At 41.0% G+C, this 11,692-nt stretch overlaps 1 protein-coding gene across 2 annotated transcripts in view; it reads right to left on the reverse strand.

Annotated features, from left to right (window-relative positions):
* Positions 1-10,413, reverse strand: part of llgl2 (LLGL scribble cell polarity complex component 2) — a 37,817-nt gene extending 27,404 nt beyond the window's left edge. For both annotated transcript variants that reach the window (XM_066704852.1, XM_066704851.1), the window contains exon 1: positions 10,165-10,413. The gene's annotated coding sequence lies outside the window, so the exon portion shown is untranslated. The remainder of the gene's footprint in view (positions 1-10,164) is intronic.
* Positions 10,414-11,692: the final 1,279 nt, after the last annotated feature.

The raw sequence follows: 11,692 nt of genomic DNA on the forward strand, positions 1-11,692 counted from the left end.
AAGTCATTTGGGTGATCTCAATTACTATGCAGATGGCCAGGCCCCTTTTAATCAGGGCAAGCAAAGTGTAAAACAGCTTGTCCTTAAGAAGTTAAGCTCAGTTGCTTCTGTTGCAGTGTGACTAAGGGATCGTGGCTCAGTTATTTGCTCTCACTGGCCACCGTGATTGGCCTATGGTAAATACCAGTTGTGTGATGGCAAGACTGGGCCCAGTAATATTTGCCTACTACATGCTGGGTTGAAAAGTTATGAAGGACCTGTTCTGTTTTTTATTTTGTATTACCATTTGTTTTGTTAAAATCAGGTTAATACCAGATGCCAGTCGTGTGTCAGTCAACAAGCATAATACGAATAATTAAACCACTTTTTGATTAACCTCAATTCCTTTCATCCTCTCAATTAGTCATTCTATTAAGGTTCATTGGTACTTTATTTAAGGGGCAGCAGAGGCTAATTATTTAGTCATGTATACCTTTATTTCTAATAGGTCTTGTGTAATGTCTTTAAATACAATACAAAAGGCACTGCATGTGGGTGTTACAACCTGAAATTGTGAAGCATTCAAATTGATTTTTTTTCCCCTTTGATTTACACAACCTACTCCACACTTTCAATGTGGGGGGTGAAAATCCAAATCAATTAAAAGATCAAGAATAGTGTTCACTAAATAAGAAAGAAAATAAAGTTTACAAAAAAGAGGAGGCCAGTCAACTCATCATGCTCGTTTGGTGTCCAATAATAACTTAGTAATCCAAGGATCATATCCAGTCTATTTTTGAAATGTTCACAAAATTTCAGCTTCAACCACATCACTGGGGAGTTTGTTCCAGATTGTGACAACTCTCTGTGAAGAAGTGTCTCCTGTTTTCTGTCTTGAAGCCCGATTTCTATTTATGTCCCTGCTGATCTGGAAAAGCTCCTCTGGTTTGATGTGGTTGATGCCTTTCATGATTTTGAAGACTTGAATCAAGTCCCCTTGTAGTCTCCTCTGTTCCAGGGTGAAAAGGTTCAGTTCCCTCAGTCTCTCAGTAGGACATTCCCTTCAGACCTGGAATAAGTCTGGTTGCTCTCCTCTGAACTGCCTCTAGAGCAGCGATATCTTTCTTGAAGTGTGGAGCCCAGAACTGTACACAGTATCCCAGATGAGCTCTAACTAGTGCATTGTACAGTCTGAACATTACTGCCCTTGCTTTAAATTCTACACTATTGACAATAAGAATGCACCCCCTTTGCTTTGACACTCCTAAAATAAGCTCAGGTGCAACCAACTGCCTTGAAAATTCACATAGTAAGTTGAATGGAGTCCCTCTATATGCAATACAAGTGGTTCACATGATTTCAGATTAAATACATGATGTCTATGAGGTGCCACAGTAGGGCAATGCATTCAAAGTAAAGATACTACCATGAAGACCAAGGTGCTTCCAAAACAACTGTGGAATAACATTATGGAAAGGCACACATCAGGATAGGGGTATAAAAATATTAAAAAGGAGCTGAATATCTTTTGGAGCACAGTCACATTGATCATTAATAAATGGAAGGTATACAGCACCACCCAGAATCTGCTTAGAGCATAAACTGAAACATTCACATATTCGAGAAATAATATTGAATAAGACCCATTAGTAATAAAGGGATGCATGACTCAAATGTCTATAGTTGCTGCCATTAGAATGATTAATTCATAGGATTAAAGGAATCGGGAGATTTTGAATCAGTAATTGGTTTAATTAAGCAGACTACATAGCCACCTTGCAGTGGGAGGAATGAAGCTCAGGCATTATATAATGGGTTAAACTTATGTTTTTTGGCCAGTGTATATTTTGATCATTTGTGGCTAAAAAAAAATGTATTTAATTTAAATTTCTATGAATGTGTGCTTTGGATGAGATGCTTGCGTTTTGTTTGTGTTTTCATAATTGCATACAGTTTGGATTTCTATTTAATACAACCGGTTTAAATAAGTTATGTTTTTAAACTAATCCTTGATCATTTAATATATTGAGTTTACAAACGCTACTTTGCACTGGTAATTATAAGTTGAATAAATAATGTAATCACAGGTAATTTATGGAAATTAGCACTCCTGGAGTGGTTCGTTCATTTATGCTTCAGAACCTTCAAAGGTGAAAATTTGGCTTTTGTTACAGCCCTTAAAAGCAGATTTCAGGATACACCAACTTCACAGTGGAAATGCTTGGCTGAAATACCCACATGAACGAAGGAGGCTCCCAAATTCTGAGGGTCAAGGTTGAGTTTGGCTTGGGGAATGTGTAACTGGAAGTTCCCATGGTGCCTTGCTGGCACTGTGCCCACTTCTACCCAGATTCAAGGGCTTTCACTACTTGTGGGCAACACATTTCTGAGAATTTAGATTACAAACAGGAAAAGGGAAGGAAAAAAAAAAAAAGGGGGGGGGGGAGGATAAAACTATGGAAAAATAAGCAAAAGATTAACCAAGATGAGGACACGCCACCACATTCTGTGTAGTGGGCAAGAGGCAGACCAGAGTCATAGTTCTGTCTCCTGTGTGTATGGATTTCAGTCATACGAAACTGAATCAGATAGAAAGGCAAAGCACGTAGCAATTAAGTGGTTTTGCAAATACTGTAAAGAGGCAAATATTTGGGGGAGCGAGAGAGGAAAGAAGCCATTCGAGTCTTGGACGAGGATATGCCTTCCAAGTTGAAGATTAAGACAAAGTTCACAAACAAAGCTATACCACACTGACATTAAAGCAGGATTTAATCAAAATGTTGTGGACTTGGGACTCTGAGAAAGAGAGGCTGATCTGGAGCCCAATGCCTTCCTGCTATCACTCTGCACTTCTGAGTCTTGAAAGACGCCTTTTCCGTGGCACTGTCCACTTTTCCTCTCTCTCGGGACGCTTCTGTGCCCATCAGTGTTGCTCTATCTGTTGGGCTGCAGTGCACACAGGGAACAGGCCACGTTTTTTGAACGCTTGGCAAGGCATTCAAGATCCGATGCGGTGCGGAAAATGTGATGCACAGCATGAATGGCTACCACCCAAAGTCGATTCATCATTCATATCTTATAATTATACACAGCATGCATCTTTTTCCACTCATTTCATTCTTTTATTAAATGTGGAAAACTTGTAAGACATACCGCAATGTGACACAAGGTCCTGGCCAAAATATATGGATTGTCTTAGCAGAGTAGAGAAGATTGTGACCTTACAACAGCAGGCAAACCTAAACAAGGACACAGGCCTCCAAACACAAAACTGGATGCATGTATTCACTATTTTTCAAGCATACCTTTCCTTTAGCAAATTGTAGAAAATCCGTAGTGAACATTAATTATGCAGCTCTTCTAACAACTCCACAAGCATTTTGAAATAGTTTTTTTATATTCATTTGTCATCAGCTTTTAAATAAACACCTTTTGGCATATATCAAAAATCAAAGCAACAAACACCAATAAATGCACAGACCCTCAAAATATTTATTTAAATATCTCAAAACCTTAATGCTCAAAACACTTTCAACAGCATTTAGCCTATATCACTAACTTAAATCAACATTAATAAATTAGGCTCTCTCTGACGTATCAATAACTTGTTTGTACAATTGCATTTTCAAAATAAAAATAAAAACTACAGTTCCACTAATACATTTGTTCATTCCAATTTTGCTTTAATGTTCTTACACTGTTTTCAGCTCTTACCCCATTTTCTTTATTAAATGTAAAACTTTTCTACAGAAAAATATATATAGGGCCTGTATTCCACCCCCCACTCTCTTTGCCTATATGCTAAATATATTGAAAACAAACAAATTAGTCACCATATTACAGCTGTTCCGTAATTATCACTTTCCTTTTGCATTTGTCTGCCACTTGTAATATGTCACTTGCAAATCTGGTTAATGTGGTAGTTCAGATGAAAGGGGTTTGGTTGACTGGGCTTCGACTGTAACTGCATGTGGTGCATTTAAGAACAACAAAAAAAGGAGGAAACAATCTGTAATTTGTGTGCCTCTTGTAATATTTTTCCATCTAACTGTACTTGGGGTTTCAGAAATCCAATCCACAGAAGCAATTGGCTCACAACATTTTGCAGACTGATGTATAAAAGAACAACTGTGTATTGTGAAGGTCTGGACCAAAACAAAAAACGCATGTCAATCTAAAAAAATAAAACATTAATTGGAATTGGAAAATGTAATTGGTGGATGGGTTGAAGTCTCAAGTCAGATCTGAACATTTTGTTTCATTACAGTCACTTTACTAATATAGTGGGAATGCGACATGCCAGAATCATTGGAGCAATGTGCCTCCAACAGTGTGCCATAATAACTCAATTCTCTGAATCTCTCCAAACAGCACGTCTTCAATACAGTATAGCGGTGCCTCCATGGTATCACAGTGTCAATGGACTTTGAAACACTGCAGTGCAAACAAAACGCACACAGACTTGGAACTGCAAAATTTCACAAAATCTACTTTGGATAATTTCTGACACACACACACACACACACACACACACACACACACACACACACACACACACACACACACACACACACACACACACACACACACACACAATGCCAAGAAACCAAAATTGAAGGCTTGCACTTCAAAAAAAATAATCCTTTCTTTAAATGGCAAGGACAGAAATCCAGGGTCAGCTTACATCACCGAATACCTGTGCGTCAGTGTTTACACTGACGATATTGCAGCCTGATGTGCCGATGACATCCTAGATTTCAAAAAAGCATACAAAATAAACTCAGCAGAAGGATGTGCTGCAGACATTAAGTACCCACCTCCTTCACATTCCTCAGCTGACCTGTAACTGAACTTTTACCAGCTTTAATTATACAACACTGACGCCCACTCTGCTCCCAGGATACCCACCCCCCCAAACACACAAATACAGTACTAAACCTCAGATCAAATTTTTCATGAGCCTCACCCTCAAAACAAGTCTGCCATCCCTGGTTTGCTAGGAGAGATCTTGGACACAAAATTATGCAATCTAAGTCTCAAATTAATAGAACAAGGAGGGGGGAGACACCAGACACAGAGCAGCAAAACTAAATTACTTGCCTTTCAAAACTCCAAGGAATTGGAGTCTCCTGAAACAACAGGACTGTCTGACTGGAAGGAACATTAAGGACATAAAGTAACTTTTTGATTTAGTTGCGTTTGCATTTCTGTGTTCTGCAAGAAACGTATGGTATTTGAAGTATTCCGACTATGAAACTCTACAGGGAGCTTGGCTGCAAATTTCCCCTGAGAACTGCCAAGCTTTTGAAGAGTTAAAGAGCTCAGTCACACAGATACACAGAGAAAACCAGTCTGACCAGCCCAGACCACAGTCAACGAAGCAGTGCAGGCTTGGAGACAATATCACTGGCACATACACTTCGATTGCTGTCCTAAAGCTCTCCCGAGGAACTCGAAAATGCTGCCAACTTCACACTGAATGACATACATACACATTATTTTATCTTAAAGAACAACTCAGTGGTTTATTTTCAAAGCTGGGAGGATCACAATCGAAAGCGGAGTGTTTCGCTGACTGCATTTCTTACTTTTCCCAAAAAATATTATGTAAGCGATTGGTCTTAAAACACTGCAAAGCTGTGGTCTAGTGAAACTCTGGAGGTTCCCACGGACACTTTGGACTTAATTACCAAAGGCTCACACATGCAAAACATACATCATATTTGGCACAATCCCATCAGGAGTCCGCAAAGGATAAGCCAACATTTATAGGAAAACATATCACTCTCTCTAATTACAGTACAGGTCAGGATTACAATTTGTATCGCTGTTCTCACAGTCTCTGGCTTCCTTTTGAGTTAGGGACTATTATGAATAGACATGGACTGGTGTGTATAGTTAGCCATGGGTACAATATGTCATTGAACCTAACCAGAACATTGAACAGCCAGAGAGAAAGAGCTGGCCAGAGCAAAAGCAGGAGAATTTGTGGGATTTTAGTGGCTGATCATGAAAAATCATGGCCAGTTTCTAAACCACTGTTTGCCTTGCTACTGCTATGGCTCCCCAAGTCTCTATTCTATACCCAATGATATGAATCATGTGAAGGTGCATGTGCAGGAGAATTCAGAAGGTTTTTGAACGAGTGTTTTCAGGAAAGCACAGAAAAACTAACTAATGCATGTCCTGTAAGCCATCTGAAGTTATGTGAACTATAATGGCAGGTCATGTATACAGACAAAATCATTTTCAAAGTCATGTCATGTAAACAGTTAACTTAAGTTAGTGGAACTCTGTGTAGAAATTGTGTGACTGGCAGGTGAAGAGGTTTCTTGGATGTTGACTCCCATGACATTGGCCAATATGTGCAAGCAGCTGCTCTCAAGGGTCAAGAGTACGAATCACTAAGACCAGCACTGCTATGAGCCCTGTAAGGAGGTGCCATGATAAATATGAAAGAAACATTCCAGTGCAGCACACGGAGAACTCTGCATGCCACTTAGCTTGAGCTAGCAGAAGTCAAGGGATCACAAAACTTCAACTCATACCATACCTGGAGCTATAAAATCAGGCTGCAGAATTACAACAATATAAAAATATAACAATATAAAAGCATTATAAACAGGTACACCATAGCCATATATTGTTATGGTCATTAGTCAAAAAATTGCCTGCAGGGCATAATGCACTTGGTTAATCTTTTTAAGCATGACCATGGTGTTAACTGGACTGTAGCTTACCTGTATTTGATCAATTAAATGATTCACACATCACACTATTGCGATCAACACCAGGTCCACTCCATTGCTCCTTGTTAGTACGAGTTCACTTTGTAACATTAATATTGATTTTGAGAAGTAGTGAGTGGTTCAAAAGCATCATATCTTTAAGATCTGTGTTGTTGTTGTTGTAAGCGGTCTTCCACATTTGTCAACAAGAGGCCAGATGGAAATTGCTTACAAGTTTGTGCTCTGCAGCCATCCGCTCCTTCTCACACAGCAAGGCTACGGCATTGTGGGAAGTGCTAATGCAGCTCTCAGTGATGACACTGCAGAGCTCACAGGTGCCTGGTAAGCCACTGGAGGACCAGCTGTGCCACCAGCCAGGGACACCCTGGCCAACACAAGACCACCAGAACAGATTGGATATTCCATTCATGAGTGACAGGACTTGATAGAAGGTCATTCATTATTTTAAGGCAGAGTATCTGAACCCATCAGTTTCCTGCTACGCATTACAATAGCAATTTATCATACAAATCAGCAGGTGTTGCTCAAGTGCACACTAAATCAGCATAAGGAACTGAAGTGCAGTTCACTATGCCAAGAATCAAATGGTTTAGATTACAGTCAGACGCAGGTTTCAAAACAGGTTCCCACAAGTGCGCAGTGGCAGTAAGCACCGATTCTCATTTATGACATGATTTATCATTATCCTGCATTTCATACACTAATGATGGTAATGAACATTGTGCGCATCAACTAAGCGGGATCAAAAAAGAGCACGTCACACAGCTCTCTTCAGCTTCCCGTTTAGTTCTGTAAACTTCCCCCATACAGGAGAGATGTAGTCTAGTTCTGCTCCAGATAATGTCACTCAACCACGTGAGTTATAAACATACTGGTGTTCTGCATGTAGAAGAGAACCAAATTCCCTCAGCCTCAGGGCCAGGTGTTCTGAAAAACTGTGCCAGTGAGTGGAGTAAATTCATTGCATTTCTTTATTCCGAGCGAAACACGAAGCTGTGGCTTTTCCACAAATTCTAGAACTTCCGCAGTTTTGAAATGCATGGGAAGCATACCACCATTCACTGGAGTTTTGCTTATCGGAAGAAAGAATCTGGTTCCACAGACAAATCTGGGCTGGCCCTTCTACTCGTCAGATTTCAGTGCATCCCTCACTGGTGTTAAAGGAGACAGCTTGGTGCATCTTTTCTTATGTAAACCCAAATTTAACTATTACATTGGACACTGAAAGCCCCCAAGGCCCCGAGCGCACCACAGTCCTAGTGAGATTTCTGCTTTCTAATCTGAATGCCAACTTCTTAACTCCATGGAAATTGTGCTCATTTATTCTACTTCAGTACAGTCCATTACACACAAATGCACATTTTCTTAAGGATCTGGCTTTCGCAAAACTGACATAAAAGACAGATCAGTGTGAACAAACATTTCTAAGTAAGCCTGAAAAACCCAACTCTGAAACTTGCTTTGATATGCAACTACCAATGAGATTAACTGACCAGGAACACTTGATAGAACTAGTCAGTTCCAGAACAACTCAACTGGTTTGGAAACCATATGCTTTCTGGATATGAATCCCAAGCATTCTGTCCAGCACAATCCCAGCAACACAATCCAAAGCCACCTCATGTAGATATGACTTACCCAAAGGCCTGAGAATTATACTAAGAAAAAAAAGGTTAAACTGATATTGCTGAGCTCCTGAGCATTATATCAGTGTGAAAAACCTCTACAAATAATGCACTTATTGTGCAAACATTTCCTGCATCACAAAACCAAATAATTACAGACCATAACGCACATAAAAATAATGTATCCGTAAATGCTGCCCAAACGTTTTAAAAATGCCATCCGCCAGAAATCCAGACCACTGTAAAGGTTCATTAGACAAGATTACAGGGATTACACAAACAGTAGACCAGACTGATGTGAAAAAGTTTTAGTTTGTTCACAATTAATGAATAAATCGTTTAATAAAAAGGTATGACGAAAGACAAATCTTGTTGATGGAAGACTTTCAAGGGGCAGTAACATCTCTCAAAAACATGCATGAGGAGAGTGAACTTTTTCCAGACTTGTGCCAAGATGTGTTTTTCATGTAGACTTTTTCAGAATGACAACGGTCTCTGATGTTCTACTCCTGTGGTAAACCGTGTGATGTTATTTCACACATTAAGTCTAAATCTATTAACTGTGCCTCAGAATACACCAAGTTCACATACTCGTGTTCATAAAAAACAAAAAAAACTGTGTCCAGGCTCAAATTCCCTCAACTTTGGCACTGCGTTTACATGCTTGAAAAACAGAAATACGACTCGCATGGCAGTTCGAGCCATTGCAGGTGCTTACAAGCTGCCGTTGACATTTAGGCAAATGCCAGGGGTGGGTGATGTCATAAAACTGGTTGGTCTCTTACAGATTTCCAATGGGCAGATACGTGTGGTGTGAACTGCTACCTTTCGGTTCAAGCATCAGTTCAGTTTTTAAAAAGAGCAGGGCATCTCCTACGCTGCCGAAAAGTGTTGTGGGAGATCAGCTGAGCTCTGCTTGCGCACGTTGACTCGGCTCTTAGGGACCCATCCGGTAGCCGCGTTGTTTTGATGGTGTGGCGGCCGCTGGGATCACACGGCCACAGCCCGCCCGGCGCACAATACACGTGGGGGCAGATGCGCCGTCGCCCGGCCTCTCCACCGCGATCACACGCAACTCGCCCCCCAGAGCAGGTGGACACCCGGGAGGCCGCCAGCAGCCCGGGTCGCCCGCAATGCCACGGAGCGACAGCCTGGCCAAGACAAAGCGGCCGTGCAAAGCAGAGCCCGGGTGATTGTGTGGGCTGTGTCCCCTAACGTGTGCATCGCCAAACCACCTGCGCCAGGGACGCGCCTCTCCTGCTTGTTTTCGGCGCTGTTATCCTTCCATATTGACGTCTCTCCGACTTCCAGCTCGCATTTGCAAAAGAAACTCGCACCACATCAACGTTTTAAATGAGCACTGGATCAACGCGACAACATGTGGGTTTAAAACAGAGTTGTTTTCTTTACATGTTTACCCAAATCAACGTCCTTTGTCGTATGTTGAAGTTGTGGTAACTAATCACTCCACAAGTTTGTCGTTAGTTATGGTACGCCCAAGTGCGTTTGAAAGTGTGGAGCCCATGTTCTCCACCGGCTCTAGCCGTGTCCTACCTGCTGCCTCGGCTGACTTCAGCTGAAGAGTCGCAGGTGGAACTGGGCGCTTCTCACTGTAGTTACCAGTCTCTTCGCCTAGCTGTACCGGATATTTATCAGCGTACACCGCTACCTGTTCAGCGGTTACAGGACTGAACCCCCTGCCGGTTTTCTCAGTGCTATCGGTCTGTTCCGGAAAGCACCTTTCGACCCCCCCGCATTCCGACCATAGGTTCACCTGTGGCGACACTCCTACCGGGGCCCAGCGCACTCACCTGCACCGCGGCCGCCTGTCCCAGGTCTACCCGTCTTTCCGTTGCACTTCAAGGCACTGCGTTCTCGCAGGCTTCTTCCGCGTCCCCAGCCTAAAACCACTTTCCAGTGTCCAAGTCGCCACTTCCTCCTGCAAATATTCCCCGGTGTTTACCAGCCTCTACCTTCCAAAGAGGCAGCCTCGATATTTCCTGCTGCCCTCTCCCGGGTTCAGCTGTCTGCTCTCGGTGACTCACTTCGGTCCGCCCCTCCCCCAGAGCCTCTTTCCGGGATGTTTTTTTCTCTCAGAGGGGGAGGGAATATTACTTATTCATGAAGTTTCATGGTCTCATTCATTCGGTTATCTTCTGTAATCTGCCATTTTAAATACAAAGCTTGAGTAATTCCCGTATTTTCCCTTAATAGGCGAACTTTACCCAAGAGCAAATATTTGTTTTAAACTATTTAACTCTAAAATAAGCATGCACATCACTTTTTTAAACGTAAGAAACTGCTTAATCCTCTCGTTCTCTCTCGTTTTGTTGTTGCATTGAGTCATTCATATACCACATGCAACGTCTTACAAAGACTATTAGCATGGCCTAATTATATACCGAGTCTGATGTCTAAAAGTTTTTTTTTTTTTAATTGGTTTCATTTTCGAGAGTATATATAAAAAATACCTGTAGGTGTGTTTCTTTGCCCAAGTCACTGCATTACATGAAACATTAAAAGACAATAAAATAAATCAAAATATGAGGGTGTTGAATAGAATTACAAAAAAATGTATATATCCATAAATAGTATTTTAACCTCTTCCTCAATGATAAAAAATATTAAATAATCTGTATTAGAACAATCAGATTTGACTGATCAAATTCCATCTGAAGCATGTTTTTATTGCAGAGAACATATCACCTATATAATTTAAATATTTACTCTTGCTTTGGTTTCTTTCAAGGCTATCACACCATTTGTTCCATCCATCCACACATCCATTTTCAATAACCACTACATCCAGTACAGTGTCATGATGAGTCTAACCTGGCCGACAGAAGAAAATGCAGATACATCCTTTATTGCTTTTTTTGGGGGGTGGGGGGATTGTTCTGAAATTACAAATATTATTCGTAAGTACTTTTATCACCTGAATATTTATTTCTGAATGTTAGTGGGAATCACCTGAAGGCTATATTCCCAGGACTTTCCCATAGCACTACACAACCATTTCAACACCACTCACTTTGCCCCCTGGACAGTACCGTGTGTTTCTTTCCTACATATGGCATGGTTTGTCAGTTTAGATGGCAAATGCTGCAGTGTTACACGTTTAGAAACCATGCGAGTTGTATTCAGTGTTGAGTCAGAGAAGACGTGGATATCTGAGTCACTGGAATTAAATATCACCAGTTATTTATTTATTTTGGGCTGCCACATTATTTTAAGCACACTCTTCAAAATTTGATTGCAGACAAATTAAGAGTCCTCCCTGACTTTACCATCTAAACATCTGAGGTTAGCCTTCTGACCAAAGTTGTTAATATTATCTGC

Source organism: Amia ocellicauda, chromosome 5 (assembly GCF_036373705.1).
Source record: "Amia ocellicauda isolate fAmiCal2 chromosome 5, fAmiCal2.hap1, whole genome shotgun sequence".
Classification (NCBI taxonomy): domain Eukaryota; kingdom Metazoa; phylum Chordata; class Actinopteri; order Amiiformes; family Amiidae; genus Amia; species Amia ocellicauda.